Below are 13,952 nucleotides of genomic sequence, written 5' to 3'. Positions count from 1 at the left end.
GTATATATATATATATATATATATATATATATATACACACCTATTGTACATATTTGGAACATATTGTATACATATATACACATAATTGGATGGAGGAACACCAATAACTGGGGATCAATTAGTCAGTCAACAAGCCTTCATTAAGTGCTTACCATGTGCCAGGAGATCTGAAGAACACAGTTGCTGCTTTCCTAGTCTAGGAGGTAGTCCTGGAGGGTGGACCTGGCCTGAGGTTGCCTGAGGGCAGCCTGATGGCACTCCTTGTCTGAATTCTTTCTAGACTTCCTCTTGGCATGGTGGTTCTTTCTCTGCCTCAGCCCCAATTGCTTTTCATCTATTCCCTTCCCTCCTATTTGCTTCCCAACCTTAGCCAGGAACTTCCCCATAAAAGGGGGTGGGGTGGGATGGGATAGAGTGAGGTGGGGAACTGGTGCTGTTTGTACTTTTTTAGAGTCAGAGAGACCAGCGATGGCCTTTACTGTTGGCACCTCCATCCAGGCTGGCACAGGAAGATGTGTCGACTGTGCTGGGGGAGGGAGTTGGTTATTTTTACAGCCTGTGCTCACAGGATGGCAATGACAGAGATAACCAGTAGTGTTTATATTTACTTCACGACAACTCGGCGTTGGGGGTGGTATAAGTGTTATCACCCCTCATTTTACTGGGAGGAAACTCAGCCTCAGAAAGATTGGTTAGATAGTTCAGAGAGTTTTCTCCTGACTCCAAATCCAGTACTCTTTCCTCTATGCCCCATGATGCCTCTTAATCAGCTCTAACCACAAGGAAGGAAAGGCAACCTTCGACCCTAAATATGCATATTAATACCCCTTAATCCCACTACTGATGATGGTTAATAATATTGCACTGAATAACATTATCCTTTGTTCCTCAAGTGCAAAAAATGTCAGACTGTTCTTTACTTACACCTCCCCTTTCCTTGTTCAGGAAATTTCAGCACCTCCCTTTTGCCTTTAGGGAAAAAACGTAAACTTTTGTTTGATATTTAAAGACCTTCATGGCTTCAGTCTATTGTTCCAGATTGATTTCATCTCTTCCCCCATTCCTGTTTTCCCCCAACCCCCACCTTTTCCCTCCCCGAAATCCAAATAAAAGTCTCTCCATTCCTATCAAACTGTTCTACTTGCTGGTTCCTGTCCATTTGGCACGGACCTCTGCCTTTGCATAGACTGTCTCTTGCATGTCAGAAATGCCCTCCCTCCTGAGCTCCACATCTTGGAATCCCGAACTCCTTTCAAGGGCACTATGACGACTTCTGTTCAGATTTTTGAGTCTTGAGGTCTCAGTTTAAGGTCACATAATATATCCCCCTGCTTCTATGAACCCCTAAATCCAATCTAGTCTGCAAAAATAATATCCATGCAGTGGCTTACCCAGCAACTTCCTCACAAGAGTGCTTTAACTTCAGAAATTCAGTAATGTTTCAATTCAGTAACAACACCAGAGTGCTGTGCTGGGTACTTGAAGTGTTACACCTAAGAAACTATCCCTACCTTCAAGAAGTTTACATCTTAATTGGCATCCAGGTGGTACAGTGGAGCCAGGAAGACCCAAGTTGGAATCCACCTTCAGATAGTTACTACCCATGTGACCCTGGGCAAGTCACTTACCCTCAGTTTCCTCATCTGTAAAATGGGGATAATATTAGCACCTGCCTCCCAGGAATGCTGTAAGGATCAAATGAGAGAATATTGTGAAGTGCTTTGCAAACCTTAAAGCACCATACGAATGCTAGCTATTATTATTGTTATCATCAATAGTGTGACAGAAAGTCCTCTATCTCTTCTGCTGCAATTGAAACCTGCTTCCTCATTATTGATGCACAGTCACGCTTCAGATTTAGTGGTAATTGAAACCTGTAATGGTTGGAATTGATTCACCTTGGAAAACCTGGCAGAGAATCATTTTCTAACTCAGACTGCATTAATTTTTCAGAATGAATGTGGCTTTATGCCAGACTAACTATATGACCTTGGGTAAGTCACTTCTCCTGTCAAATCAAAGGGTCAAAATAGGAGTTCTTTAAGGTACCTTTGAGCTCCAATAGCCAGTGGGCTAGGATAGTAGTTCCCAGCCTCTTCAAGTATGAGGAGCCCATAGTTAATGTAAAAAAAAATTCACAGACCCCACGTGATAGTAATCAGCACGATTAGTATTGCTATTATACTACTAATAATATTAGTACTATTTGTACTACTTAATTCGTCCTATTAACATCTGTTGCTTGAGAAAGTAAAAGATGCAAAAAGCTTGAGTTTAGTAGTACTTAAAAATGAATGAGCATTTGATAGATCACAATAACTTCTCTAGATAATCGAACTATGTATATAGGTTAGATAGATTATTCTGGATATGGAGTCAGAGGATATGTAGTTCTAATCCCAGGCTCTTCACTCATGTGACTTTGGGCAAGTCTCTTAATCCCCCTGGGTCTCAGTTTCCTTCTTCCTAAAGTAAGGAGGTTGGGGTGGGTCAAAGGTTCTTAACCTTCTTTGTGTCATGAACCTATACCCCTTCTCAGAATTGTGTTTTTAAATGCTTAAAAGAAACAGGATTGAAGATGACACAAATTATGTTGAAATAAAAATGAATTTTTCCTCCATCCAAGTTCATGGACTCCTGAAATCTATCAGAAGACTCCAAGTTCAGAATCTCTGGTCTAGATAATTACTAAGGTGTCTTCCAGATCTTTGGTCCTATAATTCTGTTTTTCTTAGTCCCCATGAGATAGGTTTGTATATTTATGGATTCCCATATTAACCTGCAAACCCCTGGCTCTTCAACTACCAGAGTGGAAGACACTGATTTAGATGAAAAAAACTGGGGAGACTGACTAGGGTTGGAAAGGCAGAGGCAGCAGAACAAGGAGGTAGATGGCATTGGGGGACAAGGGGAGGACAGCTTCTAGGTGGGGAATTATACATGTGGAGGAGGGTGCTGCTTCTGAAACCAAATCCAGAACAACAGCTTCAGAACAGGAAGGGACTTTGGAAACCGTCTAGCCCAACCCCCTCATTTTATTTATTTATTTTTCTAGTTCTAAATTCATTTTTACTTTATTTTCAGTTCCAAATTCTCTCTCCCCTCTCCCCTCACCCGTTGAGAAGGCAAGAAAAACAAATCCATCACAAATATGTGTAGTCATGGAAAACGTCTCCCCCCTTAGCTATGTTTTCCTTCCCCCCCCTCCAAAAATAAAGCAAGAAAAAGAAGAAAAAAACATGCTTTGATGTGCACTGAGTCTGTCAGCTCTCTGTCTGGAGGTGGCTAGCATGTTTCATCTTGAGTCCTTTAGAATTATGGAGGGTCATTGTGTTGATCAGAGTTCCTAAGTCTTTCAAAGTTGATGATCTTTACAATGCTGCTGTCACTGTGTCAATTCCAATCCCGTTGTTTTAGAGTTAAGGAAACAGAGCTCCTCTCTTTCCTGGGCCCCCAGGAAAATAAACAGAATTCTGAAACAAAATGTCCTGCCTCTAGAAAGGAGACGGGAAACTGCTGGTGTGATTATGAGAGGCATGGAAAGGGAAAATCACCCTGACGTTGAGAAATAGGCTTTTCTTTTTCCTTTTTTTCTTTTGAACAACATCCAAACAGAACTCTGAAGCTGGAAAGAGATTCGAAGCTGGCCCTGGGCTCCCACAGAGCCTAAATCCAGGTTATACCGCCTGGATATCTTCCTTATAAAGTCATGAACAAACCACTGTGTTTAGGGAGTGGAAGGCTGGGAGGAGGGTGAATTTCATACCACTTTCCTTCCTTTATTTTAAATTAAAAGAAAGAAAAACCTCCTTCTCCATGCTCTGTGCTCTCTCCTTCCTTTCTCGGGGGACCTTGGAGGGTGGTGGTGGGTGTATTCTTGGATGGCTACATGTAATAGAATACAGAAAGCTCTAGGTTATCTCCCCATGTGTTATCCACACTTTATTTTTAGTCCCAGACCAGCTAGCCCAATTCTACTGTCAGTTGTGGGTGTTCAAGGAATGAAAACATTTCAGATGTTACCCTCAGTAAAAATATAAGCAGGATGGGAAGTTGAGTGGGAAAAAAAAATATGACCCAAGGCTTTCCAAAAACCAAATATAAATCCTCTCCCTTGCCCCCACTCCCCACCTGTTGTTTTGGGTTACCCATGGTAGCTGACCTCTGCATTAGCTCTGATAACAAGTCTTGTGAGGGTAGCCCTAGGGAGGAGCCAGGCAGGTGAAAGAGAAAGGGGAAAGTCTTTGGAGAAGACCCCAGGGTTTGCCTTTTAACTGCTATACAATCCTAGGCTAAGTCTTTGAATTCCCTGGGACAGCTGCTGTGGAGTCAGGGCTGAATCAGTTCTTCCATTTGGCGGGCCAGTCATTTCATTCACTTATTGATCACTTAGACTTAGTTTTGCCAATGCAGGTTGGCACCTTTCATCAGAGGGATCCAAATTCCTTAGCAGAAAGGTTTTCCTCAGGTTCACAGTACCCTTGATGCAGTAGGTGAGGGGTGGGAGTTGAGGGAGTGAAGTGATACTGTTTCTCTTTTACTGCAAGGGAAACCAAGGCACTGAGTGAATTCCTTGGAACAACTTCGTCCAGCCCAGTACTTCATTTAGGATCCAACACCCATGTTCTCTGCTACCCCTCCTTGTTCTGATTCTATCATTTAGAGAAATTCATCCTTCCTGGGAAAGGGACTCTTCCCTGAGTCATCCATGCTAGGATAGCAGGTGGTATGTACCCCAGACTTGGGTATCAGGAGAGTGGAACAGGATTGTACAGGATACCTCCTGCTACAACTCTTCTGTCTTCGTGCCCATTGCTGTTATCCTGAAACTTAGAACATTTTGGCAAAAAGTAACAACATGGCCTGTAAACATTAAGATAAAAACAGTACAAATTGTAAAAGACTGAGAATGATAAGAGGAAGAAACTTTGTAGTTCATTGTGAAAACTTGTGCGTGCTGGCCCATGTAAATAAATTGCCGCTGTTGTGGCAATCACACAAAAATGATTGACGGCATGTCCTGATAATTGGTTCAGAAATGTGGTCACCTTCACTAGATCCCTCTTTCTGACTCCCAAGTTATTGAGTGATTTAGGGCAGGTTACAAGCTCTTTGTGCCCCAGTATTTTTCAGGGGAAATGCTTATTTCTGGCCCTCTGAGAGCATCTGCTGAGTACTGGTCATAATATGTAATTGCTAGTATCAATATAGTTTTTCAGCCATTTATTATCTCTTGATCCTTACAGCAGTCCTGTGAGGTAAGTGCTGTTATTATCTCATTTAATACTTGCTACAAGCCTTTGAGTTAAGAGCAATTGTTATTCCCATTTTAGATGAGGAATCAGGTCCAGAGAAATTAAATGACTCACTCAGGTTCACACAGCTAGTAAATGTCGAAGTAGGGACTGATTTAAGTCTTCCTGATTAGAAATAGTGTCTAGTACTCTATGCAACTTAGCTGCCCCAGATGAGGAGATAAATGGGAAAGGACCTAGAACTTTGAGAAAGAGAAAAGCTCTAGTTCAGGTTTTAAACTCCCCAAATGCAAGGACTATGTCGATCCAATTTGCAAGGTACTCAGAACCCAGAACAGCACCTTGTTTACAAATGGCTATTTAATAAATTTCTCTTGATGAATGATAATGATAAAAGTCCAAGGGACTATCTATTATTATCACTCCCCAATTGCTTAGTTTGCTTTCTGGCATCTTCTCCTGGATCTGACCCTGGGAAATTTCAAACCATCTTCTTGTTGCCTTGGGGGAGAAAGCTCAGGCTTCCCAGTTTTACTTTCCCTGTTTTATAGTTTTGTCCTGACTGGGAATGCCCACTTCTCTCCACTGAACCCATTCTTCCACCCATTTCCTTGGGGGGAGTCCCTGCACATGAACTTGATTTAGTTATGCTTTGCATCCATAAAATCTTACTGGATCACCAGCTTCCTTTATAATTTAACTGATGCTCTAACTTCTTATTAATTGTCCCTTGGCCAAAACTTAGGGACTTTGGCCATGTTTTCACCTCTTCTCCACTACCCTCTTCCCCCAAGTAACTGATGATTTATAAACAAACCCTTGATGACACTGGGAGGTTTTGCTACTTAAAGGAATCCTTTGGTTAACCAGACAGGATTTTTTTCTTCAAATGACTTTTCTTAAACTGGGTTCACCTGTAATCTGTCCCCATATGAAGAGAGTTACTTCCCTTTTTCCTGGCTCTGTAGAAGGGCCCTGGGGGAGTCCTGGCTGTTCACTTTTCATTCCTTCTTCCATCTTAGTGGTCAGGCTTGACCCTTTCCAAAACCTTGGGCCTGAGGGTGGTGGTGTTGGGGTTTGTTTTGTGTGTTCTGTGTGTTTTTCCTTTGCTCCACTAATCTGGTCTCCATGGAAACAGGTGCAGCCTTTGTGTTTCTTTTCGCTTTGGGCAAATCAATGGTGATTTTTCTTTGTGTCTCTCTCACCCCTCCCCCTTTTTATACTCAAACAACGAGCTTTAGGCTTTGCGGATCTGTATGTATTCTGGAATTGATGGGGAGAGACACCCTCTTCCTGTGCCGAAGAAACAGGTGAAGTTGGGGAGGAATGAAAATTGGTTGCTTTTTTTTTTTTTACCCCTTTTGACTTTTTGTAAACTCTGAAGGAGAGGCTTCCAGTGGGTTTTCACACTTGCTGGTAGGCAGCTAGGGGAGGGGGAAGAAGGGTAGAAAGGAAGTCAAAGGACCTGAGTTTGAATCCCAGCCCCATCACTTATGACCTCTTGGACCTTGAGCACTTCTGGACACTAGTTTCTTCCTCAACAAAATAAAGGGGGTATGATAATCTCTTCCAGCACTAAATCCATGACCCCATCTCCACAGTCTCAATGTTTTTGTAGTCCATTCTCTTTGTGTCTTGAATTTGTTATATTTACAAGATTCTTTTAGAAAGGCTAATATGAGAAGAATGAAGCCCATGATGGATAGCCTGGAGGGACTGAGGAATGTAGGGTCCTAGCCTCTGCTTAGGGATCTACCTCATGACCTTGGGGCAAGCCCTTTAACAATGATTCTTTTAACACCTCTCTCTCTTCTGGAATGTGAGGTGGTGAAGGTCACTTTTAGCTCAAAAGTTCCATGATTCCTTGAAATGAGAAGCTAACAGACATGACATCAGTAGAAGGGATTTTGAGCTCTTGAGAAAGGTAGCCTTATTGTCGTAAGATTTTGATTTGGGGGCTTGGGAACCTGTGATTTCACTAGTGGAGAGAAATTCCTCTTATACAAGTTAGCAACTCATCTAGAATTTATAATTTTAGAAAAAGAGTCCTTAACGTGATATCTATGAGCTTATTTTAAAAAATATATAATTGGTTTCCTTTGTAATCCAATGGATTATATTTTGTGTATTCAAAACTGTTATTCTGAGAAGGGATCCATTCATCAGACTCCTAAGGGGGTCCATGACACAGAAAAACTCAAGAACCCTTGTTTTAGAGACTAGCCTGTGGGCACAGAGAGGTTAAGTGACTGGCTCTAGGTCACACAGCACCTGTGTAGTCAGGGGTGGAATGTGATGTGATACCCCTACCTTTTATGATTCCCACACTGGTTTTCTAACCACTACTCCCCACAGATGCCTGATTTGATACATGGCATTTTATCAGTCCTCGAGTCTCCCTTGTCCCTTCCAGGTTTCTTGAGAGGCTATGGCCAAAGAACCCATTACCTGGTACCTAACCATCTGGCTATGGTAAACCTTTTAAAGTTATCATAAGAACAGTATGACTCTGGACTTGCTGGAGCTGATAATCGAAGTCCTGTCTATTGGGGTTGGACCTTCCAGAGTCTACCCTCTGATGGGGTAGCCTTCTTGGATCTTTATCCACAGAGGAAGACTGATGTGATGGGTAACATATAACTTTTGTGTCTCATGATTGTTATATGGCTGATCTAAATGATAATAGTATAGTTTATGCATTTTTTTTTTTATGCTAGAAGAGCTTCCTTACCAGGATGAAACAGCAATGAGAGATAGGAACCACTACTTTAGGGAACCTTGGCCATAGTCTCACATCCATCACCCTATGCCGTCCCCATGTGTCACATAACTCATGGCAAAAAATAACCCAAGGGATCTGGGTTGTGGGAGTCCTCTGCTCCTGGTCAGAACACAACATGCTTTGGCCCCCGAAAAGCCTTCAGCAGTAACTGTGCCCTCCCTTGTCCTCAAAGCGGTTCAGCTTTCCCATTAGAGAGAGAAAGGTGGGGGTAGTGGAAGGAGGAGGGTGAACTGAGGTGACTCTGAAAACAGCACCATTGGAGCTTTTAAAGGACTTAGTTTTCTGGGTGAGCTATACTTATCCGCAGTCATCACTGTCACTATTTGCTTGATTAACCAAATGATCTGGTGAGCAGAATTGGTAATATAATAGTAATTTAGCGATAACACATGAATATGTTAAAAACCAAAGTGATTATAATTAATCTTGTTGCATTTTGTCAGGAGTTGAATCCCAGGCCCTGCAGTTTTTTTCGTTTAAAAACTATGACCTCTTTAAAAAAACTTCTTGATCTACCCACACTTCTTGACCAAGGCTATGTTTAATTTCAAGTTTTCCCTTATGGTCTAAAAGTGCCAGACATGGGTCAAGAGTACAGAGTCTCTCATGAGACCTCATGAAACTGACAGACTCTGATTGACTTAGGGTCAGCTCACAAGTCTCCTTTTCCTCCACACAGACAGAAGCAATGTAACCCATATGGAGAGTTCTCTCTCAAAAGAAAGGCTTTTCCGTTCGGTTCAGTGCCTAATGCTAGTGTTCACCCTATGTAATTATCTCCAATTTATCCTGTATACAGCTTGTTTATATGTATCTTCATGCTCGGCGCAGCGTCTGGACATAGCAGGCATTTGATAAATACTTCTGAATGACTTGCATTCAAAAAACAATTAAGCATCTCCCATCAAGGGTCTTACCTAATTTAAGGGTGAGTGGAAAAGTAGACCTAAATATGGTAGAATGCAATAAGATCCAGATAATTCCAATTCCTGGCAGCTCTTGGAATGGTTAAATACTTTCACACGTGTACCTTAAATTCCTTCTGGTACTTAATCACTAAGCAGACCAGCTTTGCGGCTAGAGAATTTAGTCGAGACGACCTGGGTTCAAGTCCTGCCACGGTACATTTGTCAAGACAAATCATTTAACTCCTAGGCACCTTTCTAAGACCTTAAGTTTCAGAGAAAGTGCCAACTTACGGCGGTAGAAGGAATTTCCTCCCCCAGGGCATTCCTTCCACCAGTGCAATCACTGGTCCAGTCCCTATGCTCTACTTCACTTAAGCCTATTCATTACTTCTTGCTCAGTCTTTTTTGGGAGCTGGAAAATAAAGGATTAACGTTTTACTCGAAGGCTTTAAATCATGCATCCATCCTTTCGTTCTCTAGGCTGAATGGTGGTTTGACTTTATTTAAATGATCACCTCTTAACCTTCTCTTTTCCAGGCTAAAAAATGCCTATTCTATTAACTTTTCTTTGCAGGTCTTATTGTCCAGTCCACTTTTGCTCTTTCTCTGCCTTTCCCTCCAAGCTCTCCCAAAGAGGTCTCTAAACTATCGAATATTCTCCTTTGGGGATATGGGGAAATCTAGGTGATATAAAAATGAAATATGTCAATAAAATCTACTTTATAAAGAAAAAGAATACCCCTCTTCATCATTTCCCTCTAGAACAGAGAGATTCCAGCCCAGAAAACTTTAGGATTCCATGGCTATATGGTTCTCAGGAGTGAGTGGTGGCTCTCAGGCACTGCCTGATTCTGGCTTCTGTCCCTTATGCTATGCCTTAACCCCTCTATCTCCCCCCACCCATCACCCTGGCAATGTCTTTCATAGGAACTGGGGAAAAACTAACTTCTCTGTGCCTCCATCATGGCAGAGAAAGGTCATTTTACTCAAAGGCTGAGACTGGGGTTACTTCTGTCCTCTCTTTTAAAACATTATACTTTAATAGCCAGCAGGCAGAACAACAGCTGCTGGTTCTTCCAACCTTTCTCAACATTTTATGGAGTCTGGTCCCAGAGCTGAGCCACTGAAGGAAGATTAAGATTGAATGAGATGGAGTTGAGAAGAAAGTACATTCCAGACTTGGTGGGGAGATCAATCCATCAATCAATCAGTATTGATAAAGTCCTTAATTATTGTAAGACACTGTGTTAGGTGGTAGGGATACAAAGAAAAGCATGAAATAATCCTTGCCCTCAGGGAGCTTTTATTCTGTTGGAGAAAACAAACAAACAAAAAAAAGGGAACAAAAATGTGCTCTTGTAAGTCTATTCAAAATACATACAATGTAAATGAAGGTAATTGGGGGTGGAGTGGAAAGCACTACCTGCTTTGTCTGGAGAGGGAAAATGTCAGAAAAGACCTCATGGAGGATACAGAACTTGAGTTTTGCTTTGAAGCAAGCTAGGGATTCTAAGAGACAGAGGCGAGGAAGGAGGGCATTCCAGGCATGAGGTAAACACAAGGATGTGGGAAATGGAAGGTTAGGGGAAGGGCTAGTAATCCAATTTGCCCGGAATATAGAGTGTAGGAAGAGGAGTTGGGTGAAATAAAGCTGGAAAGGTAGGTCCTTGAATAGTGGAGAGGGGACTGGAATGCAAAAGGAATTTGTTTTTCCCAGAGTCGGATCACTTAGAAGGGGAGGCAGGGACGAGAGGAGTCTTTTACATCAGCTGGACTCTCTGCTACAATCTTGAATGTAGATATTGATGAATGGCTTTCTGAGCATCTCTAGACCTCCAGACCATCCTCCCAGCCCTCTCAGCACCCCCGTTACTCTTTCAGGTTTTGCTTTCCTCCCTGCCTTTCTGATAGAGTTTGCTGTTAACTCAGGTAACAAGCTAAACAAAGTAATTTAAAGAGACCTGGCCTCCAAGGATCTCTAGTGGTCTGTGTCCTGTTTATAATCCTGTAAGGATTATTAGATAGTACCTTTCTTCTGTTTTGATAAACTCTTGTTTGCTATGAGCAAAAGAAGAACTGATATTAGCAAGCCAGGGATGACACCATCAAGTACATTACAGCCAGAAAAGGAGGCAAATCAATTGTGTGATGAGAGCATGGGAAAACAGATGCAGATGCTCAGCTTTAGAGTTCATACTAGAGTTCATAGAATAATAACTAACATTAATGCAGCCCTTTAAGGTTTGCAAAATACTTTACAAATATCATCCTATTTGATTCCCACACAGCCATGAGAGGTAGCTTCTCTTAGCCCCGTTTTACAGACGAAGAAACTGAGACAGATGCAGGTGAAGTGACTTGCCCAGGTTCACCCAGTGAGACTGGATTTGAACTCGGATCTTCTTGACTCCAAACCCAGTGCTCTATCACACTGCGCCCCCTAGCTGCTAATATTTAAAGAACCTGAGGAAGGTCTCCAGTGACTTGGCTGCCACTTGACCTTTCAGAGCTCTGGGCTTTCCTCTAAGACTGAAAGTTGCAAAGGTGCGGACCGCCATTGTTAGAAGGAGTTTCCTCACCAGGAGTTCCTTATGCCCAAAATAAAACAAAAAACTCAACCAACTCCCCCTATCCCTGCGCCCCCACCTCCCCCCCGCCCCAAGATCTAGGCCCTATGCCCTTCTTAGCTCAAATTTATTCCTTCTCGCTCAGTGTGTAAGGGAATTGGAAAATAAAGGGACACCATGCTTAATGTTTTTATGCTTTTCCTTGATGATGGGTTTAAATGAGTAGCTTGTTCTAGCTTCCAGAGAATTTATAGAAGGACCACCCAGGATGAGAAGGCATGGGCCATGATTTGGATAGCTCCATTTGTATGTTCCAAAGGTATCTTCATCATCACACTCAAAACAGATCCCATTTCCTTCCTTCCTTTCTTCCTTCCTTTTTTCCTTCTTTCTCTTTCTTTCTTTTTTTTCTTTCTTCCTTCCTTCCTTCCTTCCTTCCTTCCTTTCTTTCTTTTTCTTTCTTTCTTTCTGTCTGTATGTCTTCCTTTCTTTCTTTCTTTCTTTTTCTTTCTTTCTTCTTTCTGATCTTCCTGGCTTCCCGATATTTCTGTTGAGGGCAGGCAACATCATTCTTCCAGTCACTTAGGTCTTAAATGTAGGTGTCATTCTCTCTTCTTCCCTTTCTCTTTGCCTCCCCTTCCCTCATCTCTGATCAGTCACCAAGTCTTGTCAATTCTGCATCTTTGCCCTCTCTTCAATCTGTCCCCTTCTTTTGATTCATATCACAGCCATGCTAGTTCAGGCCCTCATTATCTCTCTCCTGGACTATTGCAATAGACTCCTAGCTGAGATGCCTGCTTTCAGTCTTTCCCCTCTCTATCCCTTCTTCCATATAATTGCCATTTGATATTCTTACAACACACATCTGCCCAAGTCACTCCCATACTCAAGAAGCTTTTAGTATAAAATTGCCTTTAGCATAAAATAAAAACCCCTCTGGCATTTAAAGCCCTTCAAAATCTGGCTTTAGCCTGCTTTTCCAGGCTGATTACACATTATTCTACTTCACTAGTTCTAAGTTCTGACCAAACCAGCCTACGTTGCTATTCACCATACTTGACATTCTATCTTTCCTTACCATGGGCTGCCTTTTATTAATGCCTGGGATGCTTTTGCTCCTTATGTTTTGCAACCTCTATATCTCTACTTAAAAAAATTAACTAAGCTTTTTTTTTCTGTCAACAAGCATTTGTGTGTTCTCTTTCACTCCCATCTCCCTCCATTGGGGGAAAAAAGATAAAAACAAAACTCTTGTATTAGATATGCATAGTAAAACAAACACATTCCCATATTAGCGACGTCCATAAATCTATGTCTCATTCTGCCCTCTGAGTCTACCCACTCTGGCCAGAGGTGGGTAGCCTGTTTCATTATTGATCCTCCAGAATCCCAGTTGGTCATTGAGTTGGTCAGAGTTCCTAAGTCTTTCCCATATCCCTTTAAAGTTCAGTTCAACTATGGTCTCTTTCAGGAGGCCTTTCCTGATTCCCCCAGTTATCAATGTCTCCACCCTCCAGCTAATTATGTAAGATTGTGTAACAATATCTAACATAACATAACAAACATAGCATAACACGGATTGAGGGCTAGAAAGGGGGAACTGTTCATTTATGTTGCATATATCCGGTATTCGCTTATCTGTGAATGGGTACTATCCTCCAAAAGACAAAAGTTTCACTTCTTTGTTGTCATATCCTTAAGAGGTGACTAATATTTCCTTTTTAGTGGACTGATGATCTCTACTGGTAGAAGTGAGTATCCACATTGATACCATGATGGGCCTAACACAATATCAAAATATTTGTATGATGCTTTTTAATTTTTTGAATAAAAATAGCTAACATTTCTATAGCACTTAATAAATTCTTCTCAATTGATTCTCATAGAACATTTCAACAAGGTGTTGTGATTATCTCTATTTTGAGAATGACTACACTTGTGTATTTTCTCCTCATGATATTTCTGTAAAACAAGCAGGTTGGGTAGTAGTATCCCCACTTTACAGATAACGGATCTGGGATACAAAGAGATGAAATTATTTGCCCAGGGGTGTGTAGCAGTCAACACATCCCAAAGGATCCACAGTTTTAGTCTTGCCCAGGGTGCCCTGCTAAGCTCAAAGGACCTGGGCCCCAAGGGCCTTCCTGTTGGCATGGCAAAGTGGGGGCATGAAGATCTGATTGGTCTTTGTATGTCATCTCTTGCTGAGCTCCAGGACTATATTGGCCCAGTTGGTGGTTGCCTGGATGCTTTTCCAGCCTCACATCTGTTCATAAAATAATTACTGCCCATAAATCCCATCCCTGAGCACAGAGAAGCAGCTTAACTGGGAAACAACAAGGACATCTCCCACAGTGACAGACGGCTAAGCCTAAGCTCCCTTTCTCGAAGGTGTTTGAGTGTGTGTGCACAAACACCAGAGTCATGGTGCAGCGGGTCT

The 13,952-nt window shown here is 42.0% G+C and overlaps 1 protein-coding gene across 2 annotated transcripts in view; it reads left to right on the top strand.

Moving 5' to 3' along the window:
* LOC140528719 (uncharacterized) overlaps positions 1-13,952 on the top strand; it is a 93,619-nt gene that overhangs the window by 44,691 nt on the left and 34,976 nt on the right. The window lies entirely within an intron of this gene.

Source organism: Notamacropus eugenii, chromosome 2 (genome assembly GCF_028372415.1).
Source record: "Notamacropus eugenii isolate mMacEug1 chromosome 2, mMacEug1.pri_v2, whole genome shotgun sequence".
Classification (NCBI taxonomy): domain Eukaryota; kingdom Metazoa; phylum Chordata; class Mammalia; order Diprotodontia; family Macropodidae; genus Notamacropus; species Notamacropus eugenii.
The sequence above is the reverse complement of the archived record's forward strand: the minus strand, read 5'-3'. Positions and strand labels throughout refer to the sequence as shown.